The sequence below is a fragment of the Rhinopithecus bieti genome, unplaced genomic scaffold (genome assembly GCF_001698545.2).
Source record: "Rhinopithecus bieti isolate Rb0 unplaced genomic scaffold, ASM169854v2 scaffold_1070, whole genome shotgun sequence".
Lineage (NCBI taxonomy): Eukaryota > Metazoa > Chordata > Mammalia > Primates > Cercopithecidae > Rhinopithecus > Rhinopithecus bieti.
In genome coordinates this window covers 1,829,574-1,846,151 of record NW_016803844.1, presented here as the reverse complement: position 1 = coordinate 1,846,151, position 16,578 = coordinate 1,829,574, and the positions used below count along the sequence as shown (strand labels likewise).

At 36.8% G+C, this 16,578-nt stretch overlaps 1 protein-coding gene across 1 annotated transcript in view; it reads left to right on the top strand.

Annotated features, from left to right (window-relative positions):
- PDZRN4 (PDZ domain containing ring finger 4) overlaps positions 1-16,578 on the top strand; it is a 418,740-nt gene that overhangs the window by 111,371 nt on the left and 290,791 nt on the right. The gene's annotated exons all lie outside the window — the stretch shown is intronic.

Here is a 16,578-nt window from a genome sequence, read left to right as displayed (position 1 = left end):
TTTTTTTTTTTTTTCTGTTAAAGAGCATTGGTTTATGAGAACAGGATGTTTGTATTAAATATTATATCGTCAAGGCTTCCTTTGGCTGAAGGTCCCAGCTTGGCTTCAATTTTGATTGAAATAGACAAACCTATGCTCCTACAGAACTGCAGAGAGTACAAAGAGTTTGTCAAATCTTGATAATGGAACCCGGCATTGGGCCAAGAACAGAATAATTGGTTAAAATCTGCACAGTTCTTTGAAGATGCAAAGTACTGTGTAATTCTAAGTAGTATTGAAAGTTGAGCCAGCTCTTGAGGGCCTGATTCTAGGGGACAGCAGACTATATACCTCCCCGATGGTCTTTTGAGGAGTAAAGTTATTGTCTTGTATAGATGAACTGGACTCTTCATGGGAGCCATCTGGGTTCTAGAAGTTGGCCTCCAGCTCTGGGGTATCTACTCTCACTCCGTCTTCTTGAAGGCTGAATTATACGCTCAGTGTCATCTTTGGCTTTCAGGGCTCTGCCAGTGTCCTGGAAGGTATCCTATATTTCACATGGAAACATTCTGGGTGTAAGAGGTACAACTCTGAGAAAACAGTCAAATATTGTACATCTTAGGACTTTCCACCTAGTCTCTGATAAAACAGACTTTAAGCCAACAAAGATCAAAAAAAGGCAAAGAAGGGCATTACATAATGGTAAAAGGATCAATGCAACAAGAAAAGCTAACTATCCTAAATGTATATGCACCCAATACAGGAGCACCCAGATTCATAAAGCAAGTTCTTAGAGACCTACAAAGAGACTTAGGCTCCCACACAATAAGAGTGGTACACTTTAAGACAACACTGTCAATATTAGACAGATCAATGAGACAGATAATTAGTGAGGATATTCAGGACTTGAACTCAACTCTGGACCAAGTGGACCTAGTAGACATCTACAGAACTCTCCACCCCAAATCAACAGAATATACATTCTTCTCGTTACCACATCGCACTTACTGTAAAATTGACCACATAATCAGAAGTAAAACACTCCTCAGCAAATGCAAAGGAGCAGAAATTATAACAAACAGTCTCTCAGACCACAGTGCAATCAAATTAGAATTCAAGATTAAGAAACTCACTCAAAACTGCACAACTACATGGAAACTGAACAACTTGCTCCTGAATGACTACTGGTTAAATAATGAAACTAAGGCAGAAATAAATAAGTTCTTTGAAACCCATGAGAACAAATATACAACATACCAGGATCTCTGGGACACAGGTAAAGCAGTGTTTAGAGGAAAAATTATAGCACGAAATGCCCACAGGAGAAAGTGGCAAAGATCTAAAATTGACACCCTAACATCACAGTTAAAACAACTAGACAAGCAAGAACTAACAAATTCAAAAGCTAGCAGAAGGCAAGAAATAACTAAGATGACAACTGAACTGAAGGAGACAGAGGCAGGAAAAACCCTTCAAAAATATCAATGAATCCAGGAGCTGTATTTTTTTAAAAGATTAACAAAATAGACTGCTAGCCAGACTAATAAAGAAGAAAAGAGAGAAGAGTAAAATACATATAATGAAAAATGATAAAGAGGATATCACCACTGATCCTACAGAAATACAAACTACCATCAGAGAATACTATAAACACTTCTATGCAAATAAACTAGAAAATCTAGAAGAAATGGATAAATTTCTAGATACCTACATCCTCTCCAGACTAAACTGGGAAGAAGTCAAATCCCCGAATAGAACAAAAACAAGTTCTGGAATTGAGGCAGTAATTAATAGCCTACTAGCCAAAAAAAAGCCCAGGACCAGACAGATTCACAGCTGAATTCTACCAGAGGTACAAAGTGGAGCTGGTCCCATTCCTTCTGAAACTATTCTGGACAATAGAAAAAGAGGGACTCCTCCCTAACCAATTTTATGAGACCAGCATCATCTTGATACCAAAACCTGGCAGAGACACAACAACAACAAAATTTCAGGCCAATACCCCTGATGAACATCAATGCGAAAATCCTCAATAAAATACTGGCAAACTGAATCCAGTAGCACATTAAAAAACTTATCCACCATCATCAAGTTGGGTTCATCCCTGGGATGCAAGGCTGGTTCAACATACACAAATCAATAAATGTAATCCATCACATAAACAAAATCAATGACAAAAATCACGTGATTACTTCAGTAGATGCAGAAAAGACTTCAGTAAGATTCAACACACCTTCATGCTAAAAACACTCAATAAACTAGTTACTGATGGAACGTATCTCAAAATAATAAGAGCTATTTATGACAGACCCACAGCCAATATCATACTGAATGGGCAAAAACTGGAAGCATTCCCTTTGAAAACTGGCACAAGACAAGGATGCCCTCTCTCACCACTCCTATTCAATATAGTATTGGAAGTTCTGGCTAGGGCAATCAGGCAAGAGAAAGAAATAAAGGTCTTCAAATAGGAAGAGAGAAAGTCAAATTATCTCTGTTTGCAGATGACATGATTGTATATTTAGAAAACCCCATCGTCTCAGCCCCAAGACTCCTTAAGCTGATAAGCAACTTCAGCAAAGTCTCAGGATACAAAATCAATGTGCAAAAATCACAAGCATTCCTATACACCAATAACAGACAAACAGAGCCAAATCATGAGTGAACTCCCATTCACAACTGCTACAAAAAAATAAAATAGCTAGAAATACAACTTACAAGGGATGTGAAGGACCTCCTCAAGGAGAACTATAAACTACTGCTCAAGGAAATAAGAGAGGACACAAACAAATGGAAAAACATTCCATGCTGATGGCTAGGAAGAATCAATATTGTGAAAACGGCCATACTGGCCAAAGTAATTTCGATTCAACGCTATTTCCATCAAGCTGTTATTGACTTTCTTCACAGAATTAGAAAAAAACTTAATTAAATTTCATATGGAACCAAAAAAAAGAGCCCATATAGGCCAGACAATCATAAGCAAAAGGAACAAAGCTGGAGGCATCACGCTACCTGACTTCAAACTATATTTCAAGGCTACAGTAATGAAAACATCAGGGTGTTGGGACCAAAATAGATATATACACCAATGAAACAGAACAGAGCCCTCAGAAATAATGTCACACATCTAAAACCATCTGATCTTTGACAAACCTGACAAAAACAAGCAATGGGGAAAGGATTCCCTATTTAATAAATGATGTTGGGAAAACTAGTTAGCCACGTGCAGAAAACTGAAACTGGACACCTTGCTTACACCTTATACAAACATTTACTCAAAATAGATTAAATACTTAAACATAAGACCTAAAACCTTAAAAATCCTAGAAGAAAACCTAAGCAATACAATTCAGGACATAAGCATGGGCAAAGACTTCATGACTAAAACACCAAAAGCAATGGCAACAAAAGCCAAAATTGACAAATGGGATCTCATTAAACTAAAGAGCTTCTGTACAGCAAAAGAAACTATCGTCAGAGTGAAAAGGCAACCTACAGAATGCGAGAAAATTTTTGCAATCTATCCATCTGACAAAGGGCTAATATCCAGAATCTACAAGGAACTTGAACAAATTTACAAGAAAAAAAACAACGACCCCATCAAAAAGTGGTCAAAGAATATGAACAGACACTTCTCAAAAGAAGACATTTATGCAGCCAACAAATACATGAAAAAAAGCTTATCATCGCTGGTCATTACAGAAATGTAAATCAAAACCACAATGAGATACCATCTCATTCCCATTAGAATGGCAATTAAAAAGTCAGGAAATAACAGATCCTGGAGAGGATGTGGAGGAACACTTTTACACTGTTGATGAGAGTGTAAATTAGTTCAACCATTTTGGAAGACAGTGTGGCGATTTCCTCAAGGATCTATGACCAGAAATACCATTTCACCCAGCAATCCCATTACTGGGTATATACCCTAAGGATTATAAATCATTCTACTATAAAGACACATGCACACATACGTTTATTGCAGCACTGTTCACAATAGCAAAGAGTTGGAACCAACCAAATGGCCATGAACGTTAGACTGGATAAAGAAAATGTGGCACATATACACCATGGAATACTATGCAGCCATAAAAAAGAATGAGTTCATGTCCTTTGCAGGGACATGGATGAAGCTGAAAACCATCATTCTCAGCAAACTAACACAAGAACAGAAAACCAAACACCACATGTTCTTATTTATAACTGGGAGTTGAACAATGAGAACATTTGGGCATAAGGAGGGAGAACATCACACACTGGGGCCTCTCAGGGGATGGTGGGCAAGGGGAGGGAGAGCATTAGGAGAAATATTTAATGTAGATGACAGGTTGATGGGTGCAGTAAACCACCATGGCACATGTATACCTGTGTAACAAACCTGCACTTTCTGCACATGTGTCCCAGAACTTAAAGTATAATTTAAAAAAGAGAAAAAAATAAAATAAAATACCAAAGTTGTCAATAAGAAACAAAAATTGAACTCCTGATTGCTTGATGAATTGGGAATGTGACAGGAGGTAAGGCTGCCCTTCAGTATGGGCGTATCAAGAGCTGTCACGCTAAGGAGACTATTCTGCCAAAAATTCTGTGTTACTATTTTGTATTTAAGTATGCTGGTATATTAAAAGTGCACATATTTGAAAGAAACAGCAACATAAAATCTGACTTTTAGGTTCTAAGATAGACACTAAAGAAGAAGGCTGACCACTCAGAAAGTCCTATTTTTCCTTTACAGATCATTTTCCTTCTTCTTTTTCTTTTTTCTTTTTTGTTGGGAGCCCACTCTAGACTTTAGCAGCCAAGGGAGAACTACCCCACTCTCCCAACCTCCTTAGAGACTCTATTTAAAAAAAAAAAAAATCCCCATTTAATCCCTGACCTGGTTTGCATGATCAACTGGGCACACATTCTAAGGTCTGTGAGGAAGTTTGTGTACAATGGCTGTTCCACAATCCCATTTCATTAAAAGAAGGCAATCTCTGTTTAAATAACATTTCTGGTCCACTCACTATTCTTGGAGGCACAAGTGACTGTCTGGATGTGTAAATGGATGTGTCAACACCAGGAAGAGTAAATGTTTGGATGTTCACTACAAGTCTTTGCTTTGGACATTGCTGGTGTTTGTGGAAGACCCACAGGGCAGAGAGGCACTGATTTCATAGTAGCAGCTTAGGACTTCACGGTGGCAAATGACTCTGATGATGTATTATGACACACTTCATAAATGTGAAATTATGACTGTTTACATTTTAAAATATATGGGATATTTTTCTATGTTTATCATTTAATTTTTTATACCTTCTTTTCATGGTCTTTATGTTACCTAGGTTTGGAAGTGATGCCACTTGTTTTCATTGTTTTAATCAGTACAGTTTTCTTCCTTAGACATAAAAACACATCTAACACATCTAAGGTAGCTTTTGTAGCCTTCTTACTCTAGCTAATGTCTGCAGAGGACCCCAGGCAGCAACATCTTTTGATGTAGTGATGTGCAGAAATAGATCATTGTATCCAAGCATTATTTAAATCATTCAAAAATCTTCTATATAACACTGCAATTTAAACTCCAAGAAGGTGCACTTGGAATAACAGAAAGACTAAGTTAGAAAGAGACAAACCCGAGTTCTAATCATAGTTCTGCTACAGCGATAGTCATAGTTCTGCTAGAGGCATAACCTAGAGAAGACTTTTCATGAGCTCAGATTTCTAGTTTGTAAAATAAAGTAGCTAAATGGATGAGCTCTAAGATCCTTTTTAGCTCAAAATTGTATCAAGTGAGTTCTTGGTGTCTAAAAAAAACTTGCCCTTATTAAAAGTATCAACTCTACCCAAATTAGCTTTCATTCATTACATTTAAACGATTCCTTTGTACATGGAATTAAAACAGGAAATTACTAAATTTATTTGCAAAGATCCGCATATTATTTGTCTATGTAGTTTGACTAATGTGAAAATAACTTGCAGAACTGCAAACTGCAGAGGAAGTCAGAGTTCATAGAAGATCTCTGGCCTTCTTTCAGGACCTTCTGCCCAGAGTGTGTCTTTAGAGTTAGGCACTTCACCATCTGAGGCAAGAAAAGAAAGAGAAAGCAACATAATCAAATAGAAAACTCTGAGAAGAACTCTCCTTTCATAAATTAGACTTCCTGTTTTTTTACTTGAGGATCTACAGTTTCTACAGAAGCCTTATTGTTTAGTGTAAAAGACTCCCCTCCCCAGCCCCTTCAGTGAATTTGGGTAGAAAATTACACATATCTCCCAGGACTTTCACCAAAGTTTCTCCCTTATGTAGCACTGGCATTTCTTCAAATCTCCTCTAAATATTATGAGAGACAGAAGTGACCTTTTGTTTGGGATGCTAGTTGTGACTTCGGATTATCAGTGAAGCCCCTTTGTTTGGGCTCTATTGAAGCATGTCAACAGCTGTCAGCAATAATACTTGCTCCGCCTGCTGCAACGTGATGTATTGATGTGTATACAACAATATGTTATAAATTGAAATAAAATATGCATTTTTTCATAATTTATCAGCATTATGATGGCACAAAAAAGGCAGTCTTATGAATAATACAGAGCTCTTCAGCGGGCATTATGTACTGTAGGTAATAAACGCAGCTTCTTCCCTGGACTGCTGGGAGAGTTGTAAAGCAGAATGCATTAGTTCAGCCCTGTGATAATAAATCATTTTAGTATGTCAGTAGGCCCTGTCTAACTTTTACTCCTGAGGTCTGAAAGAATAGTGTGCCATACGGCTCTGGATGGTTTGTGAAGTGTTTAGACTGGCTCCAATTCTCCTGGGTAATGTTTTGAGTGAGCGATATGGTTAGATAACAAGTGGCAGTATTTCTCAGGTATCAATATTGTGATGCCTCCTGTTGTTTTATTGCCTGGAGTGGCTGATTTTGTCCTAATTGGAACTGTAGTTCTTCTTTGTATCTCTATTTGCAATATGGTGCAGTGTTTCTTTAAAAAATAAAAGTTGTTCTGTAATACTGTGAAACTGCTTGAAATCACTTCACCCTGATTCTTAGTTATCTTTGCATGGATGAGAAATCAATAAATCCTCACTGTTGTTATTTTATCCTCTTAAAAATATGGATACCTTTCTAGGAACTGCTTTTCTTGGCACTACAATGGCCATCGGTTCACCATGACCTCATTTATTTCAAATGGTAGCAAACCAGCCTCTTTAGTAGTGAATTTAAATTGATCGTGTAGGATTTAAAGCATTATGTTTATATAAACTTTGTTAAAATATCCAAGCCTTCTGTATGTATTAATTTCTCCTAGGATAACAGCAGGCATAATGGTTTATACATATGTTGACAAGGCCCCATTTTAAATTATTCTTTTGGCTGAGAATATACACCTGAAATTTTAACACATTACAATTTTCTCCTACGGTAAGAAAGATCTGAAAAAAATTATACTAGATGGAAAACAACAGCTGCTTTGAAGGAGGTGAGACAGATATTTCACATTGGCATTATTTTATTATGTTATGACTGTGTAAATGAATTCTAAACAAAACTTCAGCCCTTTCTTTTTGATGCATAAGATTACTTCCCAACCCTCTGCTGTCTTGAACTAAGTATTCATATATTAAGTTCACGCTCATCCATGAACAGTTACGAAAACAGTGATTTGATGCATCCACACAGTACTTTTTACTGCAGTGTAATAGTATGACTTATAACTTAAGCTCATTTTAAACATTCAAACTAATTAGAGTCATAAAACTATAACAATAGTACATTTTAATCCACTGGTATATTAACCAATGTGGGTGGAGACGTGATTTTCATACAAACGACTCTGAACTAGTCCAGAAAAATATATGAATTGAAACCGGTGGGAAATAACAGTTCAGGCCCACTGCTCCTTCATGTCCCTGAAATATAAATGCAAGGACTATTAGCAGCAGCACACCAACTGAGCTGCATAAAGATGGTCAATTTCTAAGGAAACTAGAGTTTATGTAATAGAGGGCCTTTTGGACCACATCAACTTGACTTCATTTTGAAGCAAATATGTAACCAGTGCAGCTTGCAAGGCATGGCATGGCTTTCACGCATTTCAAATGGCTTGTGTGTGGCCTCTGTTCTGCCCCAGCGGGTCCTCCAAGCTGGCCCCCACAGAAGAGATTGCTGCAGTCCAATATAGAGATTAGGAAAGCATGAAGCACTATGGTGACAGCAATTTTGAAGACAGATGCCTTCTCTTTGTCTCCAGAGTGGGGCTAGTGAAGAAAATAGCAGTGCGAAGTTCTTTGCCATTAACTTACCTCTTCCATTTGCTTTGTGAGTGTATCCTAAAGAAGAAAGTGGAATTCTGACTGCATGATGGATCTCCAGTAATTGTTATGAAAGGCTTGGAAATTTTGACAGCAAGTAGGGCATGCCATCAAATATTAAGCTTAAGACTATCTACTGATTTGTGAGAAGCCACTATGTACCTAGGAAGTACTGGTGGTGGGCCTTTCCTTTAGGTTCATGTGTAGCTGGAGATTAATTTGATGCTTGAGATCCATTGTGCTTTGGAACAGAATCCTCTTAACATCCCTACCATACGCTCAGAGGAAAGACGATTTAAAGAACTGTGGTTGGCTAACATGCATTGTTTCTACTTAGGGAAGACAGTTTTTTAATAAAAAAACTTTCAAAGCAAAATATCAAATATGCTTTAATAGGGAATTTTATACATCATTGAGTGAAGGCTTTTAAAAATTCTTTGATTCAAGACATCTTTTGTTTGGAAAACAGAAATTCTAAAGCTGGTTGCTCTGTGGAATACACTTTGAAAGAAAAGTAAATAGGTCACTGATTTATTGCACTTCCCAGGAAATTTCTTTTTGCCATTTTATTTTGGAAAATGTAAAAGAAACAGAAAATTCCTTCACATATATGAAAAAAATCACTCTTCGGGAAAATTATACATCTTTATACATAAGTGTTCTACAGCACACACATTCTGATATATATATATATATACTTTAACTCAGAAGAAAGATCTAGAAAAATACAAAATCTAGTATTGATATTACTTAATGAGCTTTCATGGAATGATAATTCTGAAATGGACCATCACGAAACCTATGAGGTATAATTTCATATATTTACCCTAGCTTCAGAAAAATAGGTATTTAACAATCTTTTGGAGAAGGAATAACTCGTCATTTTTCATGGTCTAATGAGGTATTTATTACCTTTTCTGGGTCTGCCATGAATACCCCTTTTAGAAATGTCAGATTTTCATTTTCATTTGTAAAATTTACAATTGTCTATGTCTAAGTAATTTGATTCATTTCCTTAAACATTCTTTGAATCCTATATTTATCTCTCTCTAAATTGAACAAAACATATATTTAAATGAGAGAATAAAAGTCTCCTTTTTAAAGAAATGGTATCTATTTTGCTTGCTTCCAAAGTTGCTTTTTTACAAAAACATGCTACAATTAATCTTGGGTAATGTAAATTCTAAGATAGAATTTATAAAATACTTTCAAGATATCTGAATTATGTTATCCACTAGCTTATATGTACTTTTTGTACAGGTATCATATAAAGATATAAAAATTTTATTTTACTTGGTTTCTAGGAACATTATGAACATTGAAAGTGTTATATAATTTCTGAGATATTGGTGATCAGAAACACTATTATTTGTTCTAGTATAAAGTGTTTCTGAAGAATAAGATTTAAATGGAAGAGCCAAGAAAGTCATAGCCTTACCTTATAATTGCTTGGGTGAAGGCCTTTGTGAGCATTGTAGCATTTCTTGGATGTAGATAGAATTCAGTTTTATCCCTAATTTCTTATTTAGTGGCTATATAAACTTCTATATATACTTAAACTCTCTGAATCTGTTTTATTATCTGCAAATTGGGAATAATGACTTTCAGGGTTTCTGGAAAATTTGAAAGTACTCAATAAATATTATTTTTCTTTATTTACATGTCATAAAATCATTATTCATCCTAAGCCTCCCAAAGCCAAGAGTAGCCCTTAAACACAGTAGGTGCTCAATACACTATAAACATGTAATGTTTATAGTGATTGAGTGAGGCCAGAACTACGTGAGTCTTGGTTTGTACTCCTCATATGCTCAAGTTTTATGAACAGGGGTTGTGAAGATAATAAGATTATAAAGGAAATAAGACAGCTTTTTGAACACCATGAGGAAGATCTATGGCAGGGTGGGCAAATCCTGCAGTTATTCTTCTCCATAGAGACCCCCTATTGTATTCATTTCATTTCCAAGGAGGCATCCCATTACCTCAAACCTGGTGCATGAGATGCAACCTTATTAAGAATCTCAGCATAGGAACCCTGAGTACCAAACTGGGAGGAAGCTAGGACCAGGATAACTGGAAATATGCTGGCACTGGGAAAACAGGCCAAAGGATCTGCATCCACCCAGGTTATGTTTGGCAGTCTTCAGCAGAGGTGAATCAATTAATCAGCAGGAACACAAGCAACAAGCAAAGCATGAGTAGCAGGCACTAGAGAAAAAAGTGGGTCAGGCATAATAGTTCTGAGGCAAGAGAAAGATGTAATCCATATTTGCAACTATGAAGTTATAAATTACAGTGAACGGAAGGACTGAAGAAAATGGGAAGAACAAAGGTTTAAGCAAACAGCTAGAGAGAGTTGTTCATTCCCATCACAAGGCTCAAAAATCTTTGTGAAAGGGGAGAATACTATTCCAGGCCTTCTAAGGATCATTATGTGTAGGAAGAGCTGGTTTCATGTTGCTGGAGAGCACATGTGTCCAGGAAGTGCAGACCAAGAGAAAAAAGTGGCAAAAGTGCAGAGGTCAGAGAAGGAAGTGATAAAGGGTCCTGTAAGAAATGTTCACTTACAACTTTTCATTGCGTTTTTGAAGCTACCATTGAGGGCTTTTTCTTGATGTGATTCTTATATTTCAGGACCGCCCCCCCACCCTTTGACTGGGTTTGTGCTTCCTTTTGCCACTCCTTTGGGTAGAATTAGTCTCTGGAACCCCAGATAGCACAGATATTTATTCACTTTTTAACTATACATGATATCACCTTGGCCATGCCTGGAAGCATGAGACTTCTTTTTAGTTCTTAAAATGACATTCTAAGTATGCTGAAGCATGCTGCTAATTTGTTGTCTTTATTCTTTAAGGGATTTGGAGAAGAACGTTCACTTTAGTAAGATTCAGCAAACTTGGAAAGTGTGTCCCAGAGAGTTGTGCATCAAACCATTATGAGTAATGTTTTAGACTCTACATTTGACAGAATTGGCTAGGGGTTTTAATAAACAACTCCAAATCCTCACTATTATGAAAAGACCAATGTGAATGTTTCTGGTCAGGCAGCTCTCTCGGGAGGCTCTTTTCTGAGATATGGCTCGGAATTCTGGGGTCCGTGCATGCTGTGGCTCCACCACCATCTTGGAGGTACATGCACCTTGATTCTGGCTGCTCACTCTGGGTAGGCTAGAAGTGAATGGGAGATAGGAGGGATGCTGGAGAACAGGTCACTCAGGTTACTTTATGGTTATTTTATGGCCAGTTCTAAAGAAAAGTCCCACCTCATTGCAAGGTGGGACTCCATGACTAACTTCCGGCTGGTGGAATGTGGGTATAGGACATGTAATTAATTGTCCTAGGCAATGTAAATTTCCGGGTGCTGACAAGGAAAAAATATGGACACACATGTAGCATCGTATTTGCCATAGCCTCTATAAAGCTTAGCCCTCTCCACTCAAGCAACTGAGCTAGCCCCTTCCCCACTCCAACCTTCTCTAGTTCTCCCCTACTACCTGCACTCCTGCTCTGTCAAGAGCCATCACCTAAATAGCCATAAAGCAGTGACTGCCCCCAACTCTCTCCGCCACTATTAAGCATGAATGTCAGAGCAAAGTGCCAGCAATGTGGCAGATTTCCTTAGAATCTTTAACTGTTCTCTTCCTGTTTTGTAAAAGCAAACTCACCATTAATGCATATCACTGGTATGTTGTACTCCAAGTACAGGCAGAAATAACTCATCCTGGCAAAAGGAAATCACCCTGGAAATTACCAGAGGATGTGACATGGATTATTTAGTGTAATGGCTGAAGGTGTTTTCAGTAAAATTCAGTGTGTGCTGTGTTCCTTGATCCCATTTGTCCTCTTAAAATTAATTTCCGTAGTGTTTCACAGTTACCTGTTTAATTATTCATTCTAGATGTCATGCAGAATGATACAGTACTGCAAAATAAAGCTAATAAAACAAGTTTCTAATGCTAAATATCAAAGCTGGAAAATATGACCATCACAAATAAGCAAGAATCTGTCTTCTCTTTTCCTAAGTATTCTACAAAGACATGCTATTCAATAAACAATAGGGTTGCTTGGATTAATTTGAAGATGTTTGCATAAATAGGCTCAGAGTTTTATAGTTATGTTGTTGTGGGGTTTCTGTTTTTGTTTCTTTTTTTCCTCTATAGTTTGCTTGTTTGTATCACCAGAGTACGTGTTTCACAGGCAAAATATTCACCTTGAACTTTCATGCCATTGAAACTGCCTCTTCTCTTTGCAGTGTAGTGTTATGGGAGAGGCATGAACTTTCAAAGTCAGGCAGACCTGGGTGCAAGTCTTGCCTTTCACACACTTGTGCAAGTCACTTGCCATCTCACAGGCTGTTTCTCACCTGTAAAATATACTTCCCAATGTTATTATGTGTATGAAACTAAGTGCTGTAGAACAAAACCTGAATTTAGCATACTGACTTGCCTCTTTCTTAAACAGATTAATTTCTACTAATAATTTTATATGAACTATAAATGGCAAGGTTGATTTCAATGGATAAAAATATAAAAAGAACAGTGAAAACTGTGAGGACTTTATGAAGACCATTAAATGAGAGAAGGGAATTCATTCATTTTAGATATTTATCATTTAAAATTATTTTACTTAAAATAGTATAACAAAGACAGTACTTTGAAACTAAGTTTCTTTATTAAAATAGAGATTACAACTCTATTACCTTAAATATTACCTCTTTTTATACCTAAGCTCAACGAATCACATTTCATCAATGAGAGTACTTAGAAATTAAGGCAGAGCTTTGCATATTATAGGATTACAAAAACAGTTTTCTAAAGTCCTATTGTAAACCTGGAAGATAAGGTTTAAGAGATTTCTTGGATCTCTTAAACAGAAAAACATGGAAGATCAACTCAGGAGGCTAAATATCCTTAACATAAATACTAAAAGGAGAGAAATTAGAAAATGGAGGAAATTATCAAGTAAATGAACAAAGAAAATGTCATAGAGCTGAATGAAGACATGAATCTTCTTCAAAGAGCCTAAAGTCTTCTAGAAAGGGAAACGTGGTCATAGACATGTAAAAAATAAATTGCAGTAGATCTGATTTCTCATTAGTACCACGCAGAGACAATGGAGCAATCCTTTCAAATTTTGAGAGGTAATGTTTCAAAGCGGAATTCCATACCCAGTCAAGATGTCTTTAAATGATAAGTCAAAATAAAGACAATTTCAGAAATTCAAGAACTTCAGAAGTTTACCTTCTACTCACCCTTTGTGAAGACGTCACTCGAAGGTGTACTCTGGCCAAACCATCATGAAAATTAAGAAAAGGATTTGAGATATAAGAAACACTGGAAACAATTCATTGAGGTCAATTACAAAGAGTTCCCATATTGTCATGAAATCACAAATAGTCCCCAAATTCAGAAAATGTAAAACAAAGAAATAATATAAATTGATTTAACTCAAAGATAAAATTACTAAGAGGCTAGAAATTGTTAATTGTGAAGACATTTTTTCTTCTCTGCAGGACAAAAGAAAGGTATTTAGGAAAGTCAGACAAAGAGCAAATATAAGAAATGCACTATCCCTATACCACCCCTCACCAAAATTAAACAATCAAAACTCTATAAGAAAATAATGGCCTAAATATGAGAGGGGTCTTCAAAAAGTTCTTGGAAAATCTGTATTATGAAAAAATTATGCATGAATTTCAAAACTTTTGGCCACAAAATAAGCTCATATGAATGTGTTACAACATGTCAGAACAGGATCTAGTTTGAGGCACTATGAAGGACAAGACATCAGTTTCAAAAGAGACCCTATCAGAGCAGCCCGAATTCTACTGAAATTGTAGCAAAAACAAACATCAAATTTATGGTGAAGCTTGGGTGGAAGAATGGTGAAATTATGGATGCTTTGCAAAAAGTTTATGGGGACAATGCCCCAAATAAATCAGCAGTTTACAAATGGATAACTTGTTTTAAAAACAGGTGAGATAATGTTGAAGATGAAGCCTGCAGGCACAGACCATCCGTTTCCTCAAAAATTAAATTTTTTGAGGAACAATTTCATCTTGCTTGTGCCATAATTGAAAAGGATCTATGGTTAAAAGCAGAAACAATAGCCCATACCATAGACATCTCAACTGGGTCAGCTTACATAATTCTGATCAAAAAATGTTGACCAAATTTTCCACCTGATGTGTTTCAAAATTGTTGCACCCAGATCAGCTGCAGACAAGAGCAGAGCTTTCAACAGAAATTTTAAACAAGTGGGATCAAGATCCTAAAGGATTTCTTCAAAGAACTGTAACAGGAGATGAAACATGGCTTTACCAATACAATCCTGAAGACAAAGCACAATCAAAGCAATGGCTACCAAGAGGTGGCTGTGGTCCAGCCAAAGCAATAGTAGACAGGTCAAGAACAAAGTTCTTTGCAACATTTTTGGAGGCATGCTCAAGGCATTTGGCTTGTTGACTTTATGAAGGGTCAAAGAACAGTAACATCTCCTTATTATAAATGTACTTTGAGAAAGTTAGATGAAAGTTTAACAGAAAAATTCTCAAGAAAGTTTTCCTCTTTCCTAGAGAATCCTTCTCTACCATGACAATGTTCCTCCTCATTGCTTTCATCAACAAAGGGCAATTTTTCAAGAGATTCGATAGGAAATAATTAGGCATGCACTCACAGTCATGATTTGGCTCCTCTTACTTCTTTTTATTTTCTAATGTTAAAAAATCTGTAAGGTTGGGCATGGTGGCTTACACCTGTAATCCCAGCAACCTGGGAGGCTGAGACAGAAGGATTACTTGAGTTATTCGAAACCAACCTGGGCAACATGGCAAGACCTAATCTCTACAAAAAATACAAAAATTAGCCAGTCATTTGGCATGTGCCTGTAGTCCTAGCTACCAGGAGGCTGAGGTGGGAGGATCACCTGAGCCCAGGAGGTTGACACTGCAGTGAGCCATAATCATGCCACTGCACTCCAGCCTGGACAACAGAGCAAGACCCTGACTCAAAAAACAAAAACATAAACAAAATCTGTAAAGGGCACCAATTTTTCTTCAGTTAATAGTGTAAAAAAGACTACACTGATGTAGTTGAATTCCCAGGACGCTTAGTTTCTTAGGGATGAACTAAATGGCTGGTATCATCACTTATAAAAGTGTCTTGAACTTGATGGAGTTTACGTTGAGAAGTAAAGCTTCTATTTTTTAAATTTTCATCTTTTAATTCCATTTTCCACAAACTTTTTGAAGTCCCTTTGCATAACAAACCAAAATATATCATACTTTTGAGCAGTTGATGGAATGTAAGGAAAAAAGCATTTAATTGTAATACTAGGATATTTGAATTTTAAAGAGGACAGAGATAATAACATTGGACTAAAATAAATTTTTAAAAATCTCACAGAACAAATAAAATCTTTAACCCAGGGGATAATGTATGTCAATGGCCCTAGTTCTGGCCCTGGTCCTGTCCTTGACCTCAGCTTCATTATGTGTCCACAGGAGTGCTTTCACTGGCACTGTGACTTTTTACAAGCTAATGTATAAACTAAGGCCTGTTTTCTGAATCTTATTTTTGACTAGTTCTGACACCATTAAAATTGAGGGAAGACACTAAACTAGTGCTGGCTGGCCTAAAAGGTGCTAGGACATTGAAAAAATGGTTCGTTAAAATGTAGCCTGTTTACCAAGTGCCACTGGTGGGACATATGAAATATTCAGCGGAAAGGGAAGAATCTTTCCTTACCCTTCATTCTCCAACCAACCCCAGTGGAAAACAGCTACCTGTAATTTGTGCCCTATGCCCTTGTCCATGTGATTCCCAGGCACTCGGTCATTTAGTTGGGGTAAAAGAATACAAAAAATTAACCAAACTGACTATTAGATTAAAAAAGAAAATGTGATATTTAATTATAGTCAACCTGTAAGAGACACAGGAATCCAGAATGAAGAGGAAGATGGATTAAAACAATTTCCTCTCTCTTTTTAGACGCAATAAAAAATGATAAAGGGGATATCACCACGGACCCCACAGAAATACAAACTACCATCAGAGAATACTATAAACACCTCTACACAAATCAACTAGAAAATCTAGAAGAAATGGATAATTTCCTGGACACTTACACTCTTCCAAGACTAAACCAGGAAGAAGTTGAATCCCTGAATAGACCAATAGCAGGCTCTAAAATTGAGGCAATAATTAATAGCCTACCAACCAAAAAAAGTCCAGGACCAGATGGATTCACAGCTGAATTCTACCAGAGGTACAAGGAGGAGCTGGTACCATTCCTTCTGAAAAT